This window comes from Enoplosus armatus, chromosome 6 (assembly GCF_043641665.1).
Source record: "Enoplosus armatus isolate fEnoArm2 chromosome 6, fEnoArm2.hap1, whole genome shotgun sequence".
Lineage (NCBI taxonomy): Eukaryota > Metazoa > Chordata > Actinopteri > Centrarchiformes > Enoplosidae > Enoplosus > Enoplosus armatus.
The window spans coordinates 15,431,642-15,458,363 of NC_092185.1; the positions used below are offsets into that span (position 1 = coordinate 15,431,642).

The 26,722-nt window shown below is 41.8% G+C and overlaps 3 non-coding genes across 3 annotated transcripts; all 3 read left to right on the forward strand.

Annotated features, from left to right (window-relative positions):
• Positions 1–20,718: 20,718 nt before the first annotated feature.
• Positions 20,719–20,859, forward strand: LOC139287192 (U4 spliceosomal RNA). Its single transcript, XR_011597398.1, has one exon. It is a non-coding gene; the product is annotated as a U4 spliceosomal RNA (small nuclear RNA).
• Positions 20,860–22,107: 1,248 nt separating this feature from the next.
• LOC139287206 (U4 spliceosomal RNA) lies at positions 22,108–22,248 on the forward strand. The gene has a single exon (XR_011597411.1). It is a non-coding gene; the product is annotated as a U4 spliceosomal RNA (small nuclear RNA).
• An 800-nt stretch (positions 22,249–23,048) lies between these two features.
• LOC139287204 (U4 spliceosomal RNA) lies at positions 23,049–23,189 on the forward strand. The gene has a single exon (XR_011597409.1). It is a non-coding gene; the product is annotated as a U4 spliceosomal RNA (small nuclear RNA).
• Positions 23,190–26,722: the final 3,533 nt, after the last annotated feature.

A 26,722-nucleotide genomic window follows, 5' to 3' on the forward strand; every position in this document is an offset into this window, starting at 1 on the left:
ACCCCACACAAACAGACAGGAAGGTGCGGCTGTGAAGCGGGTTATGTTGCTTCACAGCGACCACGGCGAGGGCCATAACCATGTCATTACTCCAGCCAGCGAAGAGGAGGAACCCCAGAGCCTGGTATTTCTGAGACTTGTGGGAGAGTCGAGGGACTGTTTGTGTGACGGTGTTTGACAATGAAAGAAAGATAAACAGAAAGCAGGGAAAAGAGTTCGACTGTGAATGTGTATGAAAGTGTGACTGAATGAAGTGTGTGTGCGTGGAGGTGATTGTGTGCTATTAAGGCTCAGCTCTAGTTTGAGCGAGCTCTGCGGAGATGTTTGTCATACCAGAGCAAGAAGCGTGTCTGGACTAGGATGAGACTGAGAGAAAATGCTAGCGAGCCCCTAAGGCTCCCTCAATGAAAACACACTGCCCTCTCTCTTCAACAGAACACACTCAACAACTGACTCACAAACTCATGATTTAAGGGAATGGGGGGGGGGGGGGGGGGGGGGGGGGGGAGTTATTTATAGAGAAAAAGTGTGATTTATAAGCAAAACGTAAGTAATTATCACCAGCAAGAGACAATAGAAACTCACAATCACTCATAATTGTTTCTTGGTGTGACATGACTGCAGATAAAGGAAAACGATAATTGATATTCTGAACTGACTTTTGTTAATTAAAGCACTGATTATTCTGCTAAACAGACTCTGACAACCAGAGGCGCAGCACTGCCCTTTATAGAAAAGGCACTTGCACAGCGTTAAACTGAATTCCTTTGAGGCCTATGTTTTTGGCAGCGCACTGTTGTCCGGGGATCAGGACGTTCGATGATATGTAAACAAACACAAAAATGGAAGAGTGGTTTGCATACAAGACAATCCCCAAACCAAGCACTTTTATTTGTTTTCTCCAATAAATGTCAAGCTTTATTAATTGATTGAGCCTGAGAGGGACAGAGACTGGAAACAGAGGCAGTGGAAGCCATGAAGCAGTGTGTGGACTATTGTGATTTCATTCCTCTCTGCTCTCGGGGGAAATTGACGCCAAAACCTTACACCAACAGATATATAAAAAAAAAAAACCTCAACTCGGACAAACTCTGTATAGCAACAAAAATAAGCCTCAAAAATGATCAAAATCCTCATGTAGGAAAAGTTTACAGAAGAAAGTGCCCTGTAATTACTACAGCATATCTGTAGACTGAAGGGTTTGTGGATTAGAAAGGCTGGACACTGAACAAAAGGGGACCTTGGCTTACAGAGAGCCTGGTCTGGGCATATAGGGGAGGCGGTTGAGGACAGCACACTTAATGGAAGTGACAGTCAGCAGATACGCGCCAGTCCCCTCCACCAGCAATCGGTCCTGCCGCCTCCTCCTCTGGCTGGCCAGGAAAAGAAAAGAAAAAAACACACACCCTTACCCCCCCATCTACAGATTACATACAATGCACCCTAACATACCGGGAGAGAGGAGTGGGAGGTGAGGGGTAGAGTGGGGGGAGTGAATAGACAGGGAGTGCTGCCAGGGCATACTTTTAGATAATGTGGTTATCAGCGAGAAAAGGAGAGAGAGAAACAAAGAGGAAGTTTACTGGCGTTGTTTTATCTGGAAGGGCATTAAACTGAGAGGCACACAGGGGACGAGACAACGAGAGTAAAGAGAAAGACCATTCAGAGGAAAGGGAGAAACTGTCCAAAGTCAGGCAACCTTCAGAAGCGTACTGTCTCTCTAACTCATACACACACACACACAAACACACATTTTGCCCTTGGCTGAAAGTCATCCCTGGTTCATGGTCGCTGGCTTTGATAGGAGTCCGGGCCCTGGAACGAGTTACTAACGACCCAGAAAGCTGCTCGTCGGGCTATTGGTGCAGCTTGATATGCAGCGAGAGGGGCTGTCACTGGGATGGAAACTGAACGTGGCCTTTGATAAAACACTCAAAGAGGGATAAAAACAGAACTGGAAGTAGGCAGCCCATTAGGCCGTGATAGAAAGTAAGGGAAATAGAGAGGGCCTGAAACTGAGGGTAAATCCGTGCCCCTGTGTGTTGTCCTTGACCCTGTCAGATGGGGCTGAGGCCTGCGGTGAGAAAGAGTGTTGGGCACACTGCCCCCCAGGTGTGGGCTGAAGAGGGATGAGAGGCATGTCGATGAGAGGACCCCCCCCACCGCTGCTGCTGCCAAACACAGCTACCCAGGCAGCCTGCAGGAGCCCACTAATCAGAGAACTTAGCCGCTGACCTCTCCACAGGCTCTATACCTTTTAATGAGATCCATGCCTTTGATTCGTCTAGCTGCCTGGACGTAGAGACAGATCATGCATAAGCCCGGACACACACACACATCAAATTTGCCAACTGTGGATGGCACTTTCACATCCACACTCTGGTGTGGAAACAAAGACACGAGAGATGTACATAGCTGAAATAATGAAGGCTCTGTAATCCACAATAGCCAACGGCTCTCATGCGTGTACACTCGTGCGCAGGGGAAGTGGTTACACAATGATGGACTACAACAAGCACTGCCCGAGAACTAACTAAAGCAAACTAATCAGCACACACAGGGACACACAGAACCACACCGACATAAGCCGAGCCCAGCTCAAGGACACAACGCCCACCTTGTTAAGAAAAGGCCGAGGGAGGTGCAGGTGATATTGGATCCAGACATGCTTGCTCACAGATAGAATTGAATTATTGATTAGCCAACAGATTGTGTTATGAGGAATTCATGGATCCATGCCTGGGCTGTCCAGCTCCCTTAGGCTGAGAGACAGACTGTGTGGACTCACTGTACATGTATACATTTGTGTATCTGTGTGCATGCGCATGTGTGCTGAGGAAGCAGGTTGCACTGGTCAAAGTCCGAATTATTTTCTGTGGGCGGACTGGGCAGTGTGAGCTCGCACTTAGACAAGACAGAGCAAACAGTGAATCGATCAAGCTGGCTGGGGTGATGCATACTGAGGGAAGGCCTCACCCTCGCTGCGCTGAGAGAGCTTTAACTGCTCACACACTGAGTGGCTTTTTCATTGGCACTCAGGCAACAGCACAATCCACCAATGGAAATAGAGGAAATGGGATTTTTATTTGTCTGAGCTATACGGGTGGTCTGCTGCTGCCAATAATGCGCTGAAATACCGGAGCTAACGTCAACATCAGCCAACACGAAGTGCATGCCATTAGACACAGGTAGGACTATATTCTGTCACGAGGCTGTGGCACCTAAAAGCGCACTTTAACCCAGAAACCTTTCAAAACTTCCTTAATGGTGATCCACAAAATGAGGAACTGGACAGTGTGACCGAACGATTTTTATAATCCCTTTTTCCCCAGGATAAACTAGTTCTTCTTTTTCTTCAAAAAAAATAAAACAGTCTGTAGCCAGGTCACACGGCTCTATGCCTGAGCTTTATAGAGTACGGACATATCATCAACACTAGCTTCTCAAACACTACCTTACTCATATGATAAAAGCAGCCACAGCTTTATGGTCACCTGCTGTGGCGCCACAATACAAATATCAGTATTTCCTGGACACTGTGACCAAGACTAAAGGTGTGGTCAGGACTCACAAAGATCCCATGGATCACAACACTGCATACGTAGATGAAATACCAAGTCACACGGTCTAATCATATTTCCTATCCCGAAAAAAACTGAAAATTAATCACATGGACTTACACCATATTTAATAATCTTGCTGTTTTTTGGTAATTAGGACTTTTAGTTTAGTTTATGTTCAGAACAGATGTGTGGTTTTAGCACGCTGCTCAAGGGGGATAATGTTTTGTTTTCAAGTCGGAAGGTGGAGAGACAGACACCATAAGAGCCCAATTGGAACAACATGTGAGTTCATTTTTTCCATTACCCAAAGAGGAGACCAACTCCATATGACTAATTAAACGACAGACACAGAGGAATGCGTGATGACATCCTGACAGCAGACAAAAACAGGGACTGGAAGTGAAACAGAACAGAACCCGGTTAAAAATAAAAACACTAGCAAAGGGAGGAGGAGGAGGAGGAGGAGAGACATGTCAGTGGAAGTGTGCTGTTGATCTCAACAGGAAGGACTACAGAGAGATGTTCATGGAGGTCTGGAGTGGTGGATAAATGGCTACTCTCGCCTGGTCACGCCACCAGTCGGCACCGGTCCATCAGCAAACAAGCAACACCACACTGACATGGCCTCTACACCCCACTTTGCCTCAATCTGTTATTGGAATGCTGCACACTTTTCTTCCATATCCAATTGAAAGAGGATGAAAGTAGAAGGGGAAAATGTCTCCTGGTGAGACTTGTGTGATTTGGGGATCCAATTTGGCAGCGTGTTTTCTGTAAACATTGTAACTGCAGCTTATTTTCAGAGAACGCACTAGCGAGCAGCATTAGGCTGTTCGCTGTGTGGGGAGGAAAAAGACAAGGTCTTGGTAATAAGGTTCTCTAACCCCAGCAGCAGATCTACTCCGGCTAATGACTGTAATTAAAGAGCCCAGCTTCACGGAGGGATCAATGACGTGGGATCGGTCCAGACAGGACGTAGAATAGACGTAGCTACAGCAGAAGGAAGCGACCACAGAGCTGAGTTTAAAAACTTACAGGCTGAACAAATGGGAGTCTGAGTGGTAGGCTAGCATGTGTTATGAGGGCCTGTAAATATTTAGGCATTCTTACAGGGGCATGTGGCTGCGACTCTGATGTCATTTCTCCTAGGCCTATCATTTGGTTTAGTTAGAGGCTGAAACACCAGTGTGGAGCAACTGTAAACACAGATCTGTGAAAAGGGGAATACTGGGAAACAAGAGTGTCACAGGACAAAAATAAACTGTGCAAGCAGCACAAGTTATCTGCATGACCATCACATGTCTGACCAACTGTATACAAATTAGGGAAGCGAAGGGAAAGGCCAGAAAAATGCAGATACTATGTCTACGTGATTTGCAGACACCAGCATAAAATATCTAAAAACGTCCTTTTTTGCTGAAAAAGTTAAGCAGGGAAACCAAAACTGGGCAGCTTTGAGGCTGCCCAGATGAGTCAGTGAGGAATAATGCATGTCATCACGGCTGCGTGAATAGGAGAGTGAGGCTGGGGGGCAAGCGCAGACACCCAAGACATACAGCTATGATGACACCTCCACAGATCTGCCTTTCAGAAGACAGCTCAGAGCCCCAGGCAGGTTTGAAGCACCAGGATTAATATCCACGTAGACTACAGACAGACTGAGCGAGAAAGACAAAGAAAAAGTTGAAAAAAAAAAATATTCAACAGAAAAAAAAGGTATGGAGCACAAGAGAATGGATAAATAGAGACTCTGTTCTGCTGATAAAGGGAACTAGAAAGTATGTTCAGAGATGGACACATTAACATAAACAGGAAATTATAAAACACAAGGGCAATGGGTACTTTACACACTGCTCTAGCACAAGGGTTATGGTTGGGTGATCAGGCAGAGCTAACATTCCTGTAGATCGTGACCAAGCCAGAGAGGTCTACACTTCTACAGGTCTGCCTTCAGTCCACCACAATGCCCCAACTCAACAAGGTCAATGCCAAAGTAAAGACCTGACTCATACTAATGCCCTAACATGAGCCTGCTCTCCAAACAAATATGCAATGCAACAAAATGTGACAATGCTCACCACCGCACTGCATTATTTTCACTGTTTTATTACATATTTGCCGTTTATTTTTGCTCTTTTTATTGCAGATTTTATTTGTTTTTGTGCTTATATTCTTATCATCTTTTTCCCTGCTGAATCCTTCTGTTGCTGTACTGGGCGACTTATTTCCCCACAGGGATCAATAAAAAAAAAAAAACCTCAACCTACTGTATTTTAAAAAACATGACCTCAGACATTAGCAACCACAAATTTTAGTGACCAGTGGTCACTACAAAATGTCAGTCCCTAAGGTTAAGGCAGTATCTTCGGCAGTATGATTACTGCCACAGTAAAATGGTCTGTCAGTTCACAGATGAGAAGCAACAGAGCCAATGGCATTTAACTAGATTCCCAGTAACTTTAACAATTGCTGTATGAAGAGATTTTAATAGGTCCCTCTTGGATCATAGGCTACTGAAAGGCCACGATACCCACCTCATTTAACAGAGACAAGGACATGATACTGACAAAGAAATGATTTCATTTTCATAATACCATTTCATTATGAACTGTAATAAAGGCAGACAGTCTTGCCTACATACTGTATTATCCCATGTTGATAATAAAGACTATGAATTCAGATCTGGATACTATAGAGGAGATGTAGACGCATATAAACAGCCTGTGTTTGTGTAATGTACAACTGAATGAGAAACATTTTACATACAGTTGCGTGTGAACTCTCTGCTTCACCTTTAATTCGCTCAGCATTATATTTCATTTTAAAAGACATAACGACCAACAGCAGTTGAATTATACAAGAGGCCTGCAAGCTTCACACTGACAAGCACAGGTATACATGAAGGACATCTCATCTGTGCACCGCAAAAACTTGCCTGACTTCTAATTTTGATTGAAACAGACAACCAAGAGACAGACACCCAACCTCCAGCAGTGCTGCCATCCCCATGTCCACTTCCAGCTGCCAGCAGATTTCAGCAGATGTCAGAGATAATAAGGACAGCATATGTTTCCTCAAGATCTAATGTTGCTATTGCTATTTTAGAACACACTAAATAGTTACTGTTTTTAAAGGTTATTAAATGTAATTATGAGGGTTTTTTTATATTTACAAGAAAATTTCAAAGGTCAAATTCAAATGTAAACACAATGTAAACAAATTGACATTTTCCAGAAATCAAACTAAATGAGGTGTAAATGCAACACAGCTGTTTTGTTTTCATGGGATTCAAGATTTCGTAACCCTTAAAATTGTATCAGTATCAGGGACTCAACACACAAATTACCACCATACAACTGAACAGGTAGACAATGTGAAACCACACCCATGTGGTTATGGATGATATTGGAAATTGAAAAGAATTGACCGAAAAAACTAAAAAAAGGAGGTGATAGAGAATGGGCAAAAACATGAGTCAGCCTTGGTCAGTCATTCCTCTTCCTCCTAGGTAGGTATGTATATATATGTCTGTTTTATTTATGAAATACATTACGAGATGTGGTTTTACATCAATGTATGAATTGTGCCAGACGCTTTGGCTAACGTTAGTTGAATGTAGCTAATATTAGCTGTATTTGTCAACTGCAAAGCTTTCTGTGATTATAGACGGTGAAGCACTACGCTTTTCAACACAAAATGAAAGTTTGTTGTATTTGCTTTAAATGAGTAAAAATTTATAAATACTAATACACTAATAGATAGCAGTTGCTTGCAATATGGTTAATTCCAGTGGAAAATATTTAGATTTCAATATTTTTCCAATTAGTTAGATAGGGGGCATATCTGGTTGAGACACAGTGAAGCATAGGTGTATTTTTTTTTAAAGCACCATCTATTCATAATAAGGTTGTTTACAGGTTGAGTCATACTCTGCAAGTGAGTTACTTCCTAGGTCCATGAGGATCATTCATCTCTTCTATGAAGTTATACTTGCACAGACTATCCCTCTATGTCTTCCTCAGTTTGCTACATTATCTTCACGCTTTGCTCTCTCAGGTTGGTATGACCTTCATCTCCAGCTGCCGCCAGTGCACTGACCCTTCATGCATCTGTCACCCACCAGTCCTGGCTGAGGCTCACATTCAGTACTTCATAATTAATCGCCCAGTGTGCATGCAAAATATAAAAAAGAAGAGCCAATACTTGACAGCAACTACCATATTAACATAAACCAGCTGGATGTCATATTAGCTGTAAAGAAGAGGTGATAATTAAAAATGATCTTGGCAGGAGTAAATTGGTCAGTTTGAGGATTAACTGTGAAATGACTCGCGTGGATAAAAATGAATTGCACCCTCTGGTGCCTTATTTAGGATTAAATGGCACTCAACATGGAGCAACTCTCAGTCATGAACAAAAAGTGCAGTGAAAATGCATTACAGGTAGAATAAGTGGCTCTACACAGTTTCCATTATTCCTCAGCTACTGTAAGCGCAAGTCCATTTCAAACCCAAATCTCTCCGAGAAAGATATATCAGCAAGCTGCCAAATCCTGCACAGGCACCCTCAATTTGCACAGAAATGAAGTGTCGACTCATCTTCGATATGTTTAAGTCTGAGAGATCTGTGAGTAGTCTTTTCATCATAAAGCAAGGGAGCTGGACTAAACATCACCCATCTTATTACACTGATTGAAGCAGGCACGACAAAACTTCCCTCTGAAGTGTTTAAATGGATAGCATTTTGATAGCAATATGTGCCAGACTCAATTACCAAAGCAAAAAATAAATTAGCTTCCTGCTCTCTTTTCTCCTGCCAATACAAGCCTTGAGAAGAAAGCATTTGATTAAGATTTCCCAGGATAGGAATCAAGGTGACCCCTCACTCTCATCATTGCTGGTAAGTTCTCAGATACCTTCTTCTCTGGTGTCAGGCTGAGATGTCTGGCTGGGTGTGAACTTTTGCCAGTGGCCTGAGTAGGTGAGCTGGTTGACATGCCTCCAGTGAGCAGGTAGCATCAAAAACCTCTGCTATGTGTGTCTGTGTCAGCCTGTCAGCTCAGCTGCCATGGGGAAGTGGATGAGAGGAGGAAGAGTGAGGCAGATGTCTGTATTGTGTATCTATCACTGTTCAGTCCTCAGATATGCAACCTCAAGGCTGCTGACAGCCAACACCACCCAAAAATGCCTTTTGAACAGCAATGAAGATCATGTTTTCCTCTGGGCTATCTTTTTTCAAGTAGCCTCCTACCTCTCTAAACCTCATATCACATCAACTGGCTCCATCTCTTCTGTTTTTTAAATATTAGGATGTCTCAGTTCTCTTGCAGAGCATCCTGCCCACAACCTCTCAACCGAGCAATTAAGGCAGCTCCCTCCCCGACGTGAATCATTTATCCCTTTCAGGAGTGTGAGCATGTCTACAATATTCATCATGTTCCTCTTACTCATGCTCCAAGCACTGAGAGTCTAAGGAAGAGTCACAATGGTTAAAGGTAGAGGTGAGGGCAGAAGAAAAGCAGTGTGGGCAGCAGCGGGAAAAACCAGCATGAGTTGGCAGCGACGTGGAGAAGAAAGCAAACCACGATGGAACGAGTGCATAGCGGTCAGTCATGGACATGTGATGAAAGACAGTGTGGGTTGAGAAAGTGTGAAGGTTGTTTTAGAGGTAAAAGAACACCCTGCTGATCTGAACTTGACCATAATATCTGAGGCTGAAGTGCTTGGCTTAGAAGCCTGCAGACAGGCCAGGTTAAACTCTGGATTGCGGTGAACTTAAAGCTGCATGAGGTGGCAGGCTGCTATCTCTTGCCACAGAGCCCATCCTCGTATCCTGCTGCTGGGGGAGTAGGCATGAGAATTAGCATGATCACACCTCGTAGGTCTGTCATACATCAGCTTTGTTATCTCTGATCTCAAACACATAGAAAGGGGAGAAGTGTTGAGTGGTGAGGGTGGCGAGGATTTGGTGTGTGAAGCACAAACAATGCCACATCGGAGTAACGGGTAAAGAAAGGAAAGCTGTTGAGGAGATAGTTTAGGACAAGGCCATGAAGTCCAAGGGCAAAGGGGGGCAGCTGTAAAACCCTGCGGAGATAAGATCAGAAATCCATCTCAGCACGACGTCCCTTCATCATAGGATAATCCTCAGACATGAAAAGACAAGCCTATCTTCAATCTGAAGGAAATCTGTATTCCCCAGATTTTTCAGCCGTCTAACACCAAGCTGACACGCCCTTCACACATCTGCCCACACTCCCCTGAAGTCTATGTGTACTTTAGATAAGCTAGAGGAGCAAGGTAATGCATATGGGTCTTTCTCATGTGCACCACACCTATTTTATGACAAACAAGTTTACAAAGTCCTTTCTACAGAGTGGAAATGTTGGTCAAACAGTATCTAACAGTCTACGAAAGTAGGTCTAACAGATGTCGCAATATTGTATAATTTCCCCCCGGGGATCAATAAAGTATCTCTGATTCTGATTCTGAATATGATAATGATTTAGATTACATCCTATTTTTAGAAGGGACAAGAAAAAAGAAGATTAACTAGTCATTTAAAATGAGCCACTTGCGATGAACCAATGGCATATATACAGTATTCATGTATCAGGTTTTTTTGGTGCCATTTTTCTGTTTGTAAGCTGCAGACAGGAGACATGGGATTGCTTGTTGCTGACGAGGATTATGGTTTTATTTTCAAAATGAAAATGACAGAAGTCAGTAATCCAATGCAAAGGAAACAAAAGAGACTGGGGATGAGTTCAAATTCATTTGACCTCAAAAATATTGCAGCGCTCTCTGAAATGTGGCGTGTGGTTCCAGGAGACGACAGCGTTTAAACTATCTGAGAAAACTGTGTAACACTAAAAAAAAAGGGACAGGATGAACTTAAGCTCACCCAAAACATTGTAGGAGCTTAACAGCTGAGTGCTCACTACCTCCGTTTCTCAGTTGGTCAGAGGCTATTTTACTGGATCCAAAAATACTCAGAGTGGATCTCACCACTAAGTTTCATTTCCAGAGCCAGCAGCCTATTACCAAAAAAAAAGAGGGAGTCATGGAAATGCCTGCTTTGTTTGTTATTTTCTCTGTTTCCCTTGTATTACAGGCCATAAGCTTGTATCCGGCTTTTTGGATTGTTTTGCAGAATCCTTAAACACTAACATGCCCTGAATGAGAAATGTCTCCTATTCACTTGCCCTGAAAAGAGCATCTATGATGAAGAAACGTGGTATGCTTGTCTTTTTCACCCTTGCGGGGAGCAGGAGAAAACATTTATCACCACTCTCCTCTGCGCAGATAAGGTGTCTCTATTTATTCAGAATGGAAGAGATAAACCCTGAATGAAGCATTGTGGGACAGAGAGAGAGAGAAAGAGTGAGAGATGGTGGAAGAAGGGAAAAAGACAAGGAAGCTGCTTGGTTTTCAATTGCTTGTGTGTGTCCATGTGGGCAGATGGCATCTATTGGAAAACCACCCCTACTCAGTCAGGAGACTGCAGGCTGACCCCCTGCTCTAACCCCCTTCCAGCCACCACCACTACCACCAGCAGCCCCATTTCCTGCCTCCACGTGCCCCCTGCTCGCACTAATCCATCCCCTCTATGAGACTGCTTGTATAAATGTTATTAAATAGGTATAATCCCCAGGAGATGGAGCATCCTATGTACAGTAGGTTTGTGCACATGGGGCAGAAGACGGCAGGGGCTGCAAATAAAAGGACGATTTAGAAAGACAACAAGGAAGTACAGTGGCCTGTTGAGGGCCGCGCCAGGGACTGAGAGATACAGACTGACAGAACTGCACAGGAGATTCAACAGGGACATGAATAGTGCTTCTGTCTCCTTGTTCTCCACAGGAGAGAAAAAAGGAAAAAGAAATAAACAAGAGGCAAAGCTCACTACTACTTCTGTCCTCTCAGCTGTTGATGTACAGCCTACTGTCCAGAGGTGAGGAACACAGTTCACATGCTCATTCTTCACTGAAATTGCTTGTGTATGGGGACAGACGGCTCCTTGTGAGGTGACTGAGCAGATGCTGTGACCCTGAGATGAAATGCATGGTTTACAGAACAGCATGTCTACAAGGGCTTTTATTTTCTCTCTCTCTCTCTCTCTCTCTCTCCTCCAAGCGAACAGCTGTTGAGTTTAACAGTAAGACAACTTTGCACCCACACATGACTACAACTAATAAGCGTTTCAATGACACATTTCATCATTCCTGCACAATAACACTACTGTAGACATAATTTCACATTTTGTAAGAAAGCTGCAGTCTTTCTAAATAATGGCATAGTTATTATGATGCTTTGGCTGTCAATAAAACATGTTTGTTTGCAATATATGTTTTGCACATATCTAAAAAAAATACAATAGCACCATAAAAGATGAGGTTTTACGCTCCCATGCCATATCGATAGGGCGTATGATAGGCTATCAAAACTTGGTGCTCATATGTACCAGGGTTTGAAATTGGTACTACGGTTAAACGCTGACACAAATAGTCCCAACCCCACTTTGACGGGATACACCAGCTTCCCCGGAACTCACCTTGAAAGAAAAAGGATCGAAGAGAGTAGTTGCACAAACGCGAACAGTCCAGATATTGAAGAACACCCCCTCTCGGTGAAATAATAATAAAAAAAGAAAGAAGTCCGTAACCAAGTTCACATTTTTCTCTCCTCACACGTTCTGTGGAGGGTTTCAGGAAGGCACTATTCCGTAGAAAACACGGGCTACTTGGTTGACCGATTTGTCAATTCCTGCTGGAAGGCGACCCGGGCAACTCCTCAACAAAAGAGTCTCTGGTTACAATATCGGGGACTTTCTCCACGCCCAGGTGCCGAGTCACATGGTAATTTCCCAGGTGTGTGTGAGTGTGTGTGTGTGTGAGTCTCCAGGAGCCGCGGCTCAGTTGGTAGCAACACACCTGTGGGATCCGCTCACGCGTTCGCCTTGACTGTCATCGCGTTTGAAAACCGGGATGTTGTGCTGAGGGGAGGAGAGCAAAGGAGAGGGAGGGAGGGGGAGAGAGAAGCGCGCGCTGAAGGAGAACCGACGCGAGCGGGTACGGAAAGGAATGACTCCCCTCACACTCCACACTCCCCCCGGCAGAGACACTGTGTGTGTGTGTGTGTGTGTGTGGAGGCAGTAAGCAGCAAGTAGTAGAGGAGGGGGGAAAACGAAACAAGTTGTGTCGTTTGTTCGCCGACGCGCCGAAATATTTCCGCGGGCGGTGGGAGCGGTGAGGCAGCAGCCCCGCGCTGTGGTCCGGAACCAACAGGGCTCTGTCAGTGGGGGGGGCAGGCCAGGTCATTCCTGCCATAAAAAGGAAGATTCACAAGGAAATGTTCAAAAGTTATGGTTTTCTAACATCCCCGCCCCCATCAGACTAAACATAGTTACATAATTCTGTCAAGTCATGCCATAACAAAAAGTTGTTGTTTTTTATTTTGATTTTTATAAACATTCCTACGAAATATGGGAATACAGTTCCATGAAATAACATATCTGGTAACATGTTGATCCGTGATAAGTTAAACTTTGGGTCAGTTCACCCAATTCATGAAAACATCAATAATATGCTGCTGACGCCTTATGCCACCAAAATAACACAGTAACAACAGACATTTTGAGTTGACATCATATCAGGACCCTGAAACTGTAGCAGCTAAATGGAATTAAGCCATCATTCATTTTATTATTTTCCTTCTCCGTTTTGTGACGCCATAATACCTTTATGTAATTTTCATTTTTGCTTGAAAATAGGCACATTTAAAGACATAAATTCTAGAGAATATCAGAATTTGTGTTTAAAAAACCCCGCCATGTGCAATTGTGTGTGAACTCCTCCCCAGGTCTGTACTGCACCTTCCCACGAACAACACTGAAGACATGACCTCACTGGCCAATGGTAGCTACAGCTGTGGCATTTGTAAATACCCTACAGCATGTGTCTTTTCAGAAACAATCCCATGTTTACTCAGGATAATCGGTCACTATGGACAGCTTTACCAAGCTTTGCTTTTGGGAGGAAACAGTTCCCAGTGACTGCTGGCAGGGGGGTCTGTCGGTTCTAGCAGATCTTTCAACCAAATCCCTTTAAGGTTGATTAACTGTGATGTAAACTAATAGCAGTATCACTATGATCATTGCTACTTTACATTTATGTTCCATTGTTTGTGCCGTTATGATGATGTACAATATAATGTGAATTATGTTGCACTTTTCTTTTCCTGTGCTTTTAAAATCAGTTTTCATTTCAAATTGTGTAATTGATCTAAAAGCACACCTAGGGACAATGGTTGTAAATTAGCTGTCACTATAAATCCGACATATTTTAAGTGACTGAATGTAGTGATGTTAATTGCCCTTTCAAACAAAATAAAATATAAATAAACCATTGGTATTTCATGCAAATGAGCACAGATTAGTGTGGAAAGGGAATCTGGGGACATTGCTTGGTTTAAAAATATTTTCAAGAGCAACCACTCCTCATTTATTTATATTTCACTGAGCCCCATTTGACGATGTCCTTACAAGAGCCGTATCAGTAGTCATTATAACAGAAATTAGTGGTGTGCTCGCTGTACCTTGGCTGCTGAATCGTTAATCACAAGAAGTATAATTTTGAAGCTCTTTAGTGAAACTAAGTTTTGGAAAGTGCAATCTTTCATTGCCCTGTGAATACGTAACAACCTTTGAATCAGCCATATGTTTAGGTCTTTTTCTCATGAGAAACTCCCTGATTTTTTGACACATTCATGCAGCAAGAGGCTAAAAGTCGCTTTGATTTCAAATGTGGGCCATATGTGTGTAAGTACTACTCAAGCTTGATTGGCTCTATCACCACCAAGGAGGTTATATGAATAGCTTATTTTTGCCTTAGAGCCTAATATCACATAACACTGCAATTTGGCACACTGAGTTTTGGGGCTCCGTGTCATGCCTTGTTGTGTGTGGCTGGGTGTCAGTTTTGTGAGTGATTTATGGGCATGCAAATGAGGCTGTCTGTTTGGGGAGATGTGCTGCCTTTGCCCAGTGGGCCCTGGAGCGAAGACCGGAGACTGCGTGGGTGTGAGTCAGTCCCTAACTGCTGACACAGGCACAGAGCTGGCAGAGATTCACAGAGCAAGATGGGGAGATGGCCTTCACAGGTCCTCACATTGACTGATGAGATCAAGGAGAAACTAGGCCAAGCCAGACAAGTGTCAGGCAAACAGACACCCAGAGATAGAGTGAGAGAGACAAACACTCCCCAGTCACAAATAGAGCTGGGAGAGTGGAAGGTGGCGGGGTAGAGCCAGGTTGTTTTGGGTCTGAGTTCAATATGTCCAAACCTGTTTGTCTAAAGAGTAATGAGCTTGTGGAGTCCTGGAACATGCTAGCCCAGGGGATGTCGGTAGCCAGGAAAGGCCAAGTGAAAGCTCTCTAAATTCACTAAAGTGGAATAGAAGTTCACTTTGTTCTACTAGATAGCCTGACTGTGATGACATTTTGATCAATGCGCCTACCTTCCTGCAGCTTGCCTTTATGTTGCTTGAATAGTGATGGTCTGTTATCATTGCTGGCGTACCATTTGTCACACAGTGTCCCTTCGCTGGTCCGGACTGTAAAATGTTTGACTATCAACACATTATGAAAAAAAGGTAACGCCTGCATACTGACCCAGTGCCACATAAGTTTAGTAACGACAGGTAGGATCGAAATGTTGTCATTATTAAACTTGTGTGCCGTGGAGTTGATCATACTTGGATCTTTGTCAGGTTAGTTACCTTGTTTTTCATTGATGCTGTTTTCTGATAGCCTTGCACCTACATGATGTGTGTCTAATTGCTCTCCTATATCAACACATTATACAACCTAATTTATGACACAGCATTTCAGCTGTCCGTAATGATTGGTGATCATATCAGATTCAAGGTTCATAGTTCAGAGTGTGTTTGCCATGTGGATAGACTGCCCCCTGTTGGTGGCAACTTGTATGTTTCATCAACTAACAACCTCATTAACAAAGATGAGTTGTCTCTATTTAGCATTTATAAGCAGTATATAAACATTTAATAAATGATGTATAGTGTGCTATAATGCAGGCATTTTGAAGCGTTTATTAATGTACAGTATTTGTAACTTCTCCAAGATATATATTAACAATCAAACGCATTAATTAACACTTATATTTGCTTATAACTCCATTATAGTGTGTTATAAACCATTTATTCAATATTGATGTTATGCATTTCATATCCACCTTTACTGTGTGTAGAGCGTGTGTACAACAAATGTACAGATATACTTTAAAGTTAATACAATCCAATACAACAACACTACAATTAACAAACAAATTTACAGATATTAAGACTAGTATTTATTGCAGTGATACTGTGTTGTATTGCATTATGTTGTACTAATGCTTTGTCCACCCTGTGTAGCATTTACTTGATATCTTTTTTCATAGTGACAGATACTGTACAATACATACATTATATGTGTTGTACAGGAGGCATTGAGGCATGACTTGTTTCTGAATTGTTTTTGTGATTAAGATAAATAGTTTGCATTTCCACAGATGCGGTTTTGAATTAGTCCAATATAATAAGGAATTGTGTGTAAGATAAGTCAATAGTTATCAAGTGCACGCACCATTAGCAAGTTCATTAGGACACTGGAGCATATCTGAGCATCATCAACAAGCCATCCCCAATGCTATTACCAAAGATCATATATATGGATATTACATTTAAGAGTTAAAGAATAGGGTTATAGTTTGGGAAATATTTTGGTAATTTTTCCCTGATACAGCTGGCTTATGCAGTCCTTATGCATTAATTCCTCAAGAAGAAACATAAGACTCTCACAGATGAAGTTGTGTTAATCGTATGCCATTTGGTAAATAACATACACCAGTTGGTACAATACCATCACTGCATTCATTTTCAGTACAGGTGGTTAAAGTCAACACTGGGAATGTTAATGCCATGCTAGTCTCATGCTCTGTGCACCTGTTCAGAAAAAATAAACAGGAAATTGTTATCATTATTGTCATTATTCTGCATATTCTCACAATTGTACCCTTGGTTGTGCCCTTGCTATGCAACTGTATTATTAATTTTCACATCACCAGGTGAAGGTTGCCAGATATACTGTAGTGGCAAATGTATAGATGCGGAGATAACAGATGGAGCAGTTCACAGACACAGGAAACTGTCATGGTGGTGAATGATAAAGGTGTGAAGAAAGACTTAACAGGGAGGCAGAGGAAGGTTATTTAAAGCGTAAGGAACACTTTGATTTAAATGGCTTTCTGACCTAGCTAAGTGCGCTTCCAGCTGTCAATAATTACAGAGGGAGGGATATGTGAGTGACCGAGCTATGGCTACTGTATGCAGGACTTAGATCCTCTGCAAAGGCATGTGCGACAAGGAGACATCAGGTTTGGCATAAAACGGACAGACAGGCTTATGGTGGCATTCTGACTCAGTCTGGGAATAACCACAAGCTGGGAATAGCAGGGTGGCAGCAGTGTGTGGGTTGGTGTGAACAGTCTGCAAGCATGTGTGCGTGTCTGCATGTGTGTGCCAGAGAGAAAGAAAGACACAATATTTGAATTAGAAGATTGATGTTTAAAGATGCGTAAAATGTACTACAGATCTCTACAATATACATGTGGATATTTATTGTATATATACGTATTGCTGTGTGGCATTGAGGAGTGAAACTAAAATACTAATGCAACACTGTGACCTTGAAGTTTGGGAAAAAACTAAAAGGCACCATGAGCGACATTTGTCTTCTCTTATCAGATGTCCCCTTGCTCTGGCTCAGCTGTCACTTTACCCAAGAAAAATGTCATTGTTTTCCTCTCTCTGCTCATAACACAATCTAATCACAGTTTGCCCAGCTCATCCTGTATTGTCCAGGTGGCCCCACTCTAAGAGGGAACAGAGGGACTCTCAGCATCAATAAATGTCCTTAACCAGGCTGATGTGATGTAGCCCAGATTAAAATGGCCTATGTACGTCCATCTACACTCATGTGTGGGTAAACAAATACACACATATACCTGCTTGCATGCTTGCACTTTTACAGTAACATCAGTAATTCAAAGAGGTTGTGTGTCCTTGTCTGTAGAAGTGTGATTATGGGGAGAAAGCTGCACTGTGTGGTCTAAGCTGGATCAGCCGTTGGCACATACACTGTCTCCAGACTTTACTGACAAGCTTACTGCTTTCCCCAAACCAAAACAGTCTTACTTAACCTACCATGAGATGTTCCACATGGTGTAAGATAGGTTAGATCATAACCTGAGGATGATATTGATTTTTTTTTTTTTCTCGAGTACTGTGATTGATGATTCAGGGGGAAAATAGCTCTCAGCATGCTGAAGACTATGGGCTACCTACTGAGCCCCTTTTGGATGGCATGGTATTATGTGGGCTGCCCAGCAGCCTGTGCTGAATGGTGGAAACAGCTAAGCCATCTGTTACACTCTATTTTCATCTCTCTGTCTACCAGCGGGGAGAGCCACGGCCCAGAGGGACTTCAACTGCACTCACAGAGTCCTATTTGTTCAACAGGTCAAGTCTAAGCCTTGCAGTGAGGGACCACCAAGCCAGATCTCATTTATGGCATGGCCCAGGTGATTACAAACCACACACATTGCTTGACTGGGCAGGGCTGGTGATAAAGGAGACAATAGTAATACAAAAAAGTAATCAAGTGCCTCAGAGAATTAGAGGAGATTATTGCTGTCACAGTTGTTAAATGACCATAACGCAATGTGTCCTCAAATGCTTCTTAAGCCAGGTTAAAAGGATCATCTTGTGAATTGAACTCTGTTCATGTAATGTGTTTCTTGGGTTGAAAAAAGAGAAATTTGTGCTTTCCAGGTGAGGATGAAACAGAGGCTGGCAGGATTCATTTGAGATTACTTGGCGCAAACATGGTGTAATCCCCTTATCTGCGTACTTACCTGTCCCTGACAGTGATCCAAGCCTACCTCTATGAACCTCATTGGTCTGACATTCTGGCAGGAGCAAATCCCTGTCTAATGTGTCAGCCCAGGCAGCTTTAACACCTGGCACGCCAATGCTTATCTGCTTAGCACCCAAAAGCACCTGCATTATCCCACTGAAGCTTCACAACAAGTGAAAGGGCTTCTAATATCCGTACAGTGAAATTACAGTTTGTGTCATACCACAAACACATAGTGTGCAAAGTGCATACCATGACGTCCCCAGTTTTGGCATCCTTTCTCATAGTGTGTGGCTCTGAGAGGATTTCAGAAATCTGGCTCATTATTTTTAAATTAATGAATGGTCTAGCCCCTTGCTATTACTGAGTTATATCCCTCTTCAACCCATAATCTTAAAACCTCCATTAAATTAATCCCTACATCCAAACTGATGATCAAATATGACCAATTTATTGTCTTTGTCCCCAAAACGGCGCTCTTCAGGGTGAAACTCCTTTGCATTTCTACTGAAATCTGTGCTTGCTCATCTGGGAAGGATTCTAGGTGTTTATTTTGTCATATTTATTTGACTGATATTCTCTGAAATATATTGCTCTGTAGTAACCTTTGTAAAAGTGTTATATATTGAAATGAGAAGATGAAGGGGAAAAAGGAAGATATATAAACAATTCTAACAGCTGAAAGGTTAAATAAATTGCAAAAACCATGAGTCACTGCAACTAACAACAGTGCAGCTTACCTCTTTAAAGCTTTCTCAGGGATATTAAATATTCAAAGTCATATACTTCCACAGTTGACAGTCTAAAATCGTCTGTGGCCCAGTGCTGAAAATGAATGGGCTTCTGCAGACATGGAATTTGTTAAAGGCAATATTATGAAAGGTAATCCATAACATACAGTACAAGTAAAACTAAGAAGAAAAAAAAGCAGGTTAATCAATTTCCGGTCCGGCCATTTTTCATTCCTGTTACACAACTTCAGGCCAGCGTCTCCTCACAGCATCTTTGCAACAGGTAGTGACCAAGTTACTCATCACCCTAACCGCCCTGTGTGGATTGATTTCTCTATGCTTTGAACGTAACACTCTTCTTCTTCTCAAAAATTTCCTCCTTAAAGGTTATACTTTTTCAACCGACTTGTTAAGGAGGCTGCAGCAGCCAGCAGGTGAGAAAAGATCGTACTTGCAAAGGTCTGTTGGAGGGGGCAGCTTGCATGGCACGGTGTACTAGACGACTTTCAAATAAAACATCAGTTTTGCTGTATTAATATCTCTTAAGATAATTTTAAACTGGTCGGTGGTTAATCGTTTCCGTTAACGTTAATTATCCCAACTGCTGAAATTACGTAAGCATTCCACTGAACGTACCAAATACATAACTCTTAGATAACGTCAAAGTTGATAACCTACTTCATTAACACACCATGTTCATTTGTATAACGTTATACATTTTTGCCTGGTTTCGATTTTTAATACACATTTGGCTACTTAAAATCATCAGACCCTCACTAAAAAGTAGAGCAGGTTTATCCTTGTCTACACTGACATCTGGTGGTGTTTCAGTGGCATAGCCTTGTCGAGTTACGGTTAGGGCCATGATGAGCATGAATTCGTTTTCCAGGTCGTTTGAAATGCTGTTCCTTGAAAGAAATATCAAAATATATTTCAAATTTAACGTATATCTACAGATCAGTCGCTGTCTTCTGTTGAAACACTGAAACTCTTTTTACCCGAGTGTGTGTATGCCTGCCCTCCCAAACAGAAATTCGCGATTAGAAATTCGGTCGAGGGGGCCACCGTAGGATGACGCCGCTTTGCAGTCCGAATTTATAACATTATAAAATATACAAAATTTTGACTTATATGCCATATCTCTGTACAACTTGAAATATCTCTATGCATTTTAAATGAAAGGAAATTATACGCTTGTTCGGACTGACATTACAATCAGTATGGAGTATGTGATTTCCTATCCCATGGTGCATTGCGTCATGGTGACAGTTTGAAATATATTTCAACAATCAGCAATTGGCATACTACAACATTTAGCGGATTGGTACAGTATGTGGTTTTTATTGTGCTCGGAAGATGCTAAGCTTGTCTTGAATTTAATGCTTCAGTACCGTAACTGAACAACGTGTGCAGCGGAGTGACTACTCTGCCTGTACGGTCAGCACGTCAGCTTTGCGCAGTGGCAGTATCGTAGCCTATGAGGTTTATCCGAGGCGCGATTATTGCTAGTTGAAAACTTTACCCAATACCCCGCCTTGACGACTTGAAATATAGTCGGCAATGGCAATTTTTGACGGTCTCTAAGGAGACTGATCATTTGTTTAAAATAATGAAAATATTATCAGTGTTTATTGGCACATTTAGTTGCTGTAATGGTACTATAATAACGTTAGTCTTTGTATGCTGAACTCCATAATGTGTCTGTAGTTGTACCATTAGACACTGAAATGGATTGCTAGTCTTTGTTTAGATTTATTGTGCTAGATATTCACACTTTTGTGTAGTTATCCCATATATTCCTTGAACTGTGTGTATATATAGTTTTATATAGCGAGTCTATGAGGCGGTTCTGTACTTTTGAACGGTTTTATGAAACATACTCAGGCCACAGTGGGTGTAAAATGTGTTTCGGTACTTTTTGGTGGTAATAAAGAGGTGCTTCTCCAGCGACTTCAGCAGAGTCAGTCTGATGACTTTTCTGAACCTTCTTTGGAAAGTATCTTAAATCTCTTTCAGCCCAAGCCATTGTCAGTCTGTGGCCCAAACCCGAAAATACTTAGTCCCACCCACCCAATTTAACATACAAATTACACCCGTAATCTACAGCTGACCTGGCAGTTAAAATCAGAATCAGAATCAGAAACTGTTCATTGCCAAGTAACATACATTACAAGGAGTTTGCCGTGGTCTGATGGTGCTGACAACAAACATGTAAAAATATAAAGGTAAAAAAATAAGATAAGATAAATAACAAATAGTGCAGTGACCAGTAGGGGGTGCGTGCGGTAATGTAACGCAGGGGGGGCAGAACGTTAATATAACGTATAACTTGTGTTTGTGTTGGGGAGGGGGGTCAGTGCAAAACTTTGGCCGTGTTCGTCAGGTTTACTGCAGAGGGGAAGAAACTGTTTTTGTGGCGGGAGGTTTTGGTCCTGATGGACCGCAGCCTCCTGCCAGAGGGGAGGGGGTCAAACAGATAGTGTCCGGGGTGGGAGGGGTCGGCAGCGATCTTCTCTGCTCTCCTCAGGGTCCTGGAGGAGTACAGGTCCTGAAGAGATGGGAGGTTGCAGCCAATCACCCTCTCTGCAGAGCGGATGATACGCTGCAGTCTGCACCTGTCCGTGCACTTCTTAACCCACATAAACAATAGCCTGACCCTAACATGGTAACCGCTGAAACATAACTATATATAACTGACGTGTCTTAACCAAACAAGTACAATTAAAGTAACATCCGTTTATAGCGTAACCGGTTTCATTCTACAGTATGCATGTTAAAACCCTAACAGAGGGATGTGTGGATCTTAAGGACACCCCCCTCCGTCACGTCTTCTGGTTAGCTTTGCGCAGTGGCAGTATCGTAGCCTATGAGGTGTAACCGAGGCGCGATTATTGCTGGTTGAAAACTTAACCCAATACCCCGCCAAGACGACTTGAAATATAGTCGGCGAAGGCAATTTTTGACGGTCTTCAAGGAGACTGATATTGTGTTAAATATAAAATGTAAGTGGATTTTTGTGGTAGAGCACGAGGAATTACAAGAAAGTGCTGTTACCGTATTATGTTATATATATTTCTATTACATTCCAGTGTCATATACTATACCTTGTAGATCCCGAGCGTAATGCGGTACTTCGATTGTGTCCGTTTTATGTATTTTGGTATAATGACTTATCTTATTTTGGGCATTTCAGTCGTGTAAAAAGTGAGAATACGTTTATTTTCGGTGTATTCTGTTGTCGCTACACGTTTCTCCCACTGATATTTGGTTAAAGTTATAAATGGCTTGGTCAGTACGTATCTTCTTCCTTGTCTTTCTGTGTTCAGGGAGCCTTAAACGAAGACGTACAGCAGGTTACGTCATTTCCGGCTATAACTCCTTTCAATTGTTGAGTGTTTTTTTTTAACGTTACGGGCGAGTTTTTATGTTGGATTGTTTGTGCTTGACTTTATTCATGTTTATAACACGCTACTACACGGTTCGATCACAAAGTTGCATCCAAAGATGTTAAAACAACGGCAGTACGGTTACAGGATTACACTCCAGGACACTGTTTGCTGTTTTCTATCCTGTGCTCTCCATGTGTGCTGTTCCCATTTATGGAGAAGTAATGATAAAGTCAGCATGGCTCCTCTTTAGGGGTAACATGGTTTGTATCTCTACGTGTTTATAACAATGTATTATATACGAGTGTACTTGAAACCACGCCCCTGGTTAAAACCCTAATAGAGAGGTGTGCGGACCGGAGACACCACCTCGCCGGTTCTCTGTACTCGTCAGCCTTGCGCAGTGGCAGTATCGTAGCCGATGAGGTTTATCCGAGGCGCGATTATTGCTAGTTGAAAACTTTACCCAATACCCCGCCTTGACGACCTGAAATATGGTCGGCAATGGCAATTTTTGATAGTCTCTCAGGAGACTGACAAAATGTTGAAAGATAAATCTCGTTCATAGTTAATGGCTTCAGATGAAATGTAACTTAAAGTAAGTCGTTTTAGTTGATTGATTTTGTTTGAGGTTATTGAAATATAATACCTAGTTGTATGAGAAATGTTGCATCCTGCAGTCCCTTTTAACATTATTTCCCCCTTGTTACTGGTACGTCAATAGTAGTATGTGGGATTTTCATACCACTCACAATATCAGTACGCCTAATGCAACAATAATGCAACGTAGTGAAAGGAAACATTCCTCACACTATATAGGCTACTATATACTAGATAATATAACACATACACATGTACATGTACATGGAAACAACATATTAAAGAGACATGGTCAGGCTGCAATGTACTCTCCAGAACAGCAGAGGGCACTGTGAAACAGTATATGGGAAAATGAATGTGAGGAGAAAATAGACTGTAAAGTGTGTTTCTGTTTACAATCTCTAAACATAAGACAGTTTGTTTTCTAGCTTGGTGATAAACAATTTATAGATATATTTTAAAGATATTAAACAATTTGGTGTTGGAATTTGAAAGACTGTATTTTGCTGCTTGATGATGATTACTGCGTCCTGAAAGAGTTTGTGTTTAATAATCTCCTGTGATTGAGATTCTCTTTCTAAAGTGAAAGCAACATTTGTGCAGTCATGTTTTACCACCCTGTAGAGAACCGTAATTGCAGCGATCTCTGATTAGAAGAGGGGTGGGTTTTTAGGCAGTCATAGGGTTAGATGGGTAATCAAGCCAGTCTTCTCATTAGGCAGATGAGCTCAAAGCCTCTTGTCACCCTGTAAACACTCTCTTACACCTTTGCTGTCATATAAGCACACTTAATTTTCTCCCTTTCTTACACTGTCCATACTTGTAACTGTGATGTGGCTGGCATGTTTTTTTTGTAGCTCTCATTCATATAATAGGAGATATTTAGCTGTAGAAAACTGTATCTAAGGTCAGGAGCACTCATCAGGTTTTTAAAATAGTTATCAATTGTAGTTCATGGAGTACTTACTAAAATTGTATTGAAATGTAACCCATTTCATTATTCCAACTCAATAATGCATTTTGGTCACATTCGGTTGTACTGGGGTTACTGTTTTTAATAATTATCATAATTCATTATAATCTGAGACATTGTACTATAATGACCAATGTCAGTAGACCTCATGTAAAATTAGCTGTAAAATTAGTTTTAAGTTGTCCACATGTGTGTTTTCATTTACAGTCTTACTAGACATGTTCCTGAGCCATCTGAAATGTCATTACTCTGGGTTTAGTTCAGTGTCTCGCATTAATCAGAGGTTCAGATGTTTTGTAATGTGATTATTGTAATCCAGCCACTTGTAATGTATCTTTCTCCAATCCTGCTAATCAAATTGTGGAAAAAAATTGATAATGTTTTCAGGCAAATGGAGCATTTGGATGTCGTTATCAAAGGTGAAACTAAGGCTTTGAAGAGTGATTTATATTTACATAAATTACTTGAGACGGCTTTTGCATTTAATCTTCATTCAGTATGACCCATGATGCATTTGCTTTTACTATCTGCTAAACACATCCACTGAGCATTGATCAGGCCGCTCCAATCGGAGCTTTCGGGGTTGATGTTGTCTGTGTGTGGTCCACTTGACCTGCATATGACCTGGTGTTTTCAACATGTTTAGATGTAAGTATGGTACTCGCACAAATTATGTGAGATAAGCAGGAGTTTTTTCATCCTTCACGGCACATTTGACATCTCTCAAACTCTGACCTTTCAAATTTCACTGACAGTTCTTTATCTGTCAAAAATGAAATGGCAAGATATGGCTTTGTTCTATGTAAGCGACAGCTGGAGACTTGCCAAACATAAACAAATAGATTGCACAGCATCACAGGACTAGTTCCTAGGTAACCATGTGACAGTGCCGACAATTGCTATGGAAACCAGCGTATCCTCTCTCTCTCGCTCTCTCTCTCCCCCTGTCTCTCAGTTCTTTTAGGAAATGTGTGAGAATATTCCCTTTCCTGTGAATTGGTTTTACTCTCCAGGTTTGATAGTTGTGGAGGAAGACACCATGTCATAGAAAGTACAAGATGTAGAATAAATTCAGGCAGGCTTATATACCAAATGCTATACACCAGGGAAAAAAACATGGTTGGTAATAAAATGTCACTGGCAGAGCTGACAAACCTTTCTGAAATATTAACACTACTTTTGTACATTACCATGCAATTGACTGCCCTGCTTTCACACCTTTCCTCCAACTAGTATAATGTGAAAACCGTAATTAGCCTGAACTCCATAACAAATGAAGACGTTTTTCAAGATCAGAGTAAACAAAAACTAGGTTTAATAATTTTCCTTAGATCTTTTGTTCAGCAAGCTAATTTGCAATCTGCTTTGCAGCAGGTCTTTTGTTTTTATGCTGTTTGTCACAAATCCAGTTACAACTCGATGCTCCAAATGGAAAACCAGGCTTCTCTTCAAAGAGTGAGACATCACAGACTATTCTATTAAAAAAGCAGGTGCAAATCTAAAAGAGATGCTTTGATTTGAGACCAATTATGGACATCCTTGTTGCATCACCTTTATGCGAGTGCTCTTCCTCTTTCCTCAGAGCTGATCAGAAGAATTAGCCCATTATTCTTGGTAGATAACCAGAAATGTAGAGATCACACGAATGAACAGAAACCTCAAAAGTTATCAAGTTATTCAACGCACCCAATTAAACTTGTTCCAATCCTCTAATGCCATCTCCCTCTTAATCACTGCGTGGTGTACAAGGGGTTGCCCCCAATTAGCTGCCTCCTGTGACATCCTGACACCTTGCTGCATCGTGATTGTATTTCAGCTTCAATTGCTTTGAAAACCCTCCAGGCAGAGGTGATTGGTCTCCTCCACTCTTGTTTTTATCTTTCTGTGCTCTGTTTCCCATTCTTTTGATTGGTAGGGTGTCAAAGGATAGTCCATCATGTTTAGGAATAAAAGAGCCATAAACTGTAACGATTATTGTTATCTTTTACTGTGCTTTACAGTTTTGTGCAGATTAAACAGCTGAAAGCCTCAGCGTTATATATATTTTTTTATTCATGCTCAGAGTCATGCAGCATTACAGGCCATCGGGTATACCTGAGGTGTGATTATTGCAAGATGAAAACTTAACCTAATACTCTGCCATGATGACTTGAAACACTGTGAGAATTGGTAATATTTGAAGATCACCAAGAAGAAAAAATGTTGGTCTGAAGTAGAATTTGGGGCAGACAGTAACAATCAGTTATTCAACAGACAATTTCAGTTGCCAGCAAGTACATAACTATTCATTTTACTATAGTCAAAATGAAGAAACAGCGTCACAACTAAATCAGTTGATTCTTTTTGTCGTCATCGCTGGCCATAACTAATGAAGAGCCTTAAAAAGCAAGAGCGGTTTTCTTCTGTTTCTGTTGTCTCTGACGGTGGAGGCTGTGGTTGTATTGCCAACAGCTCTACAGCCAGATCTGGTACAGTCATTTCTTGTTGTTCCTG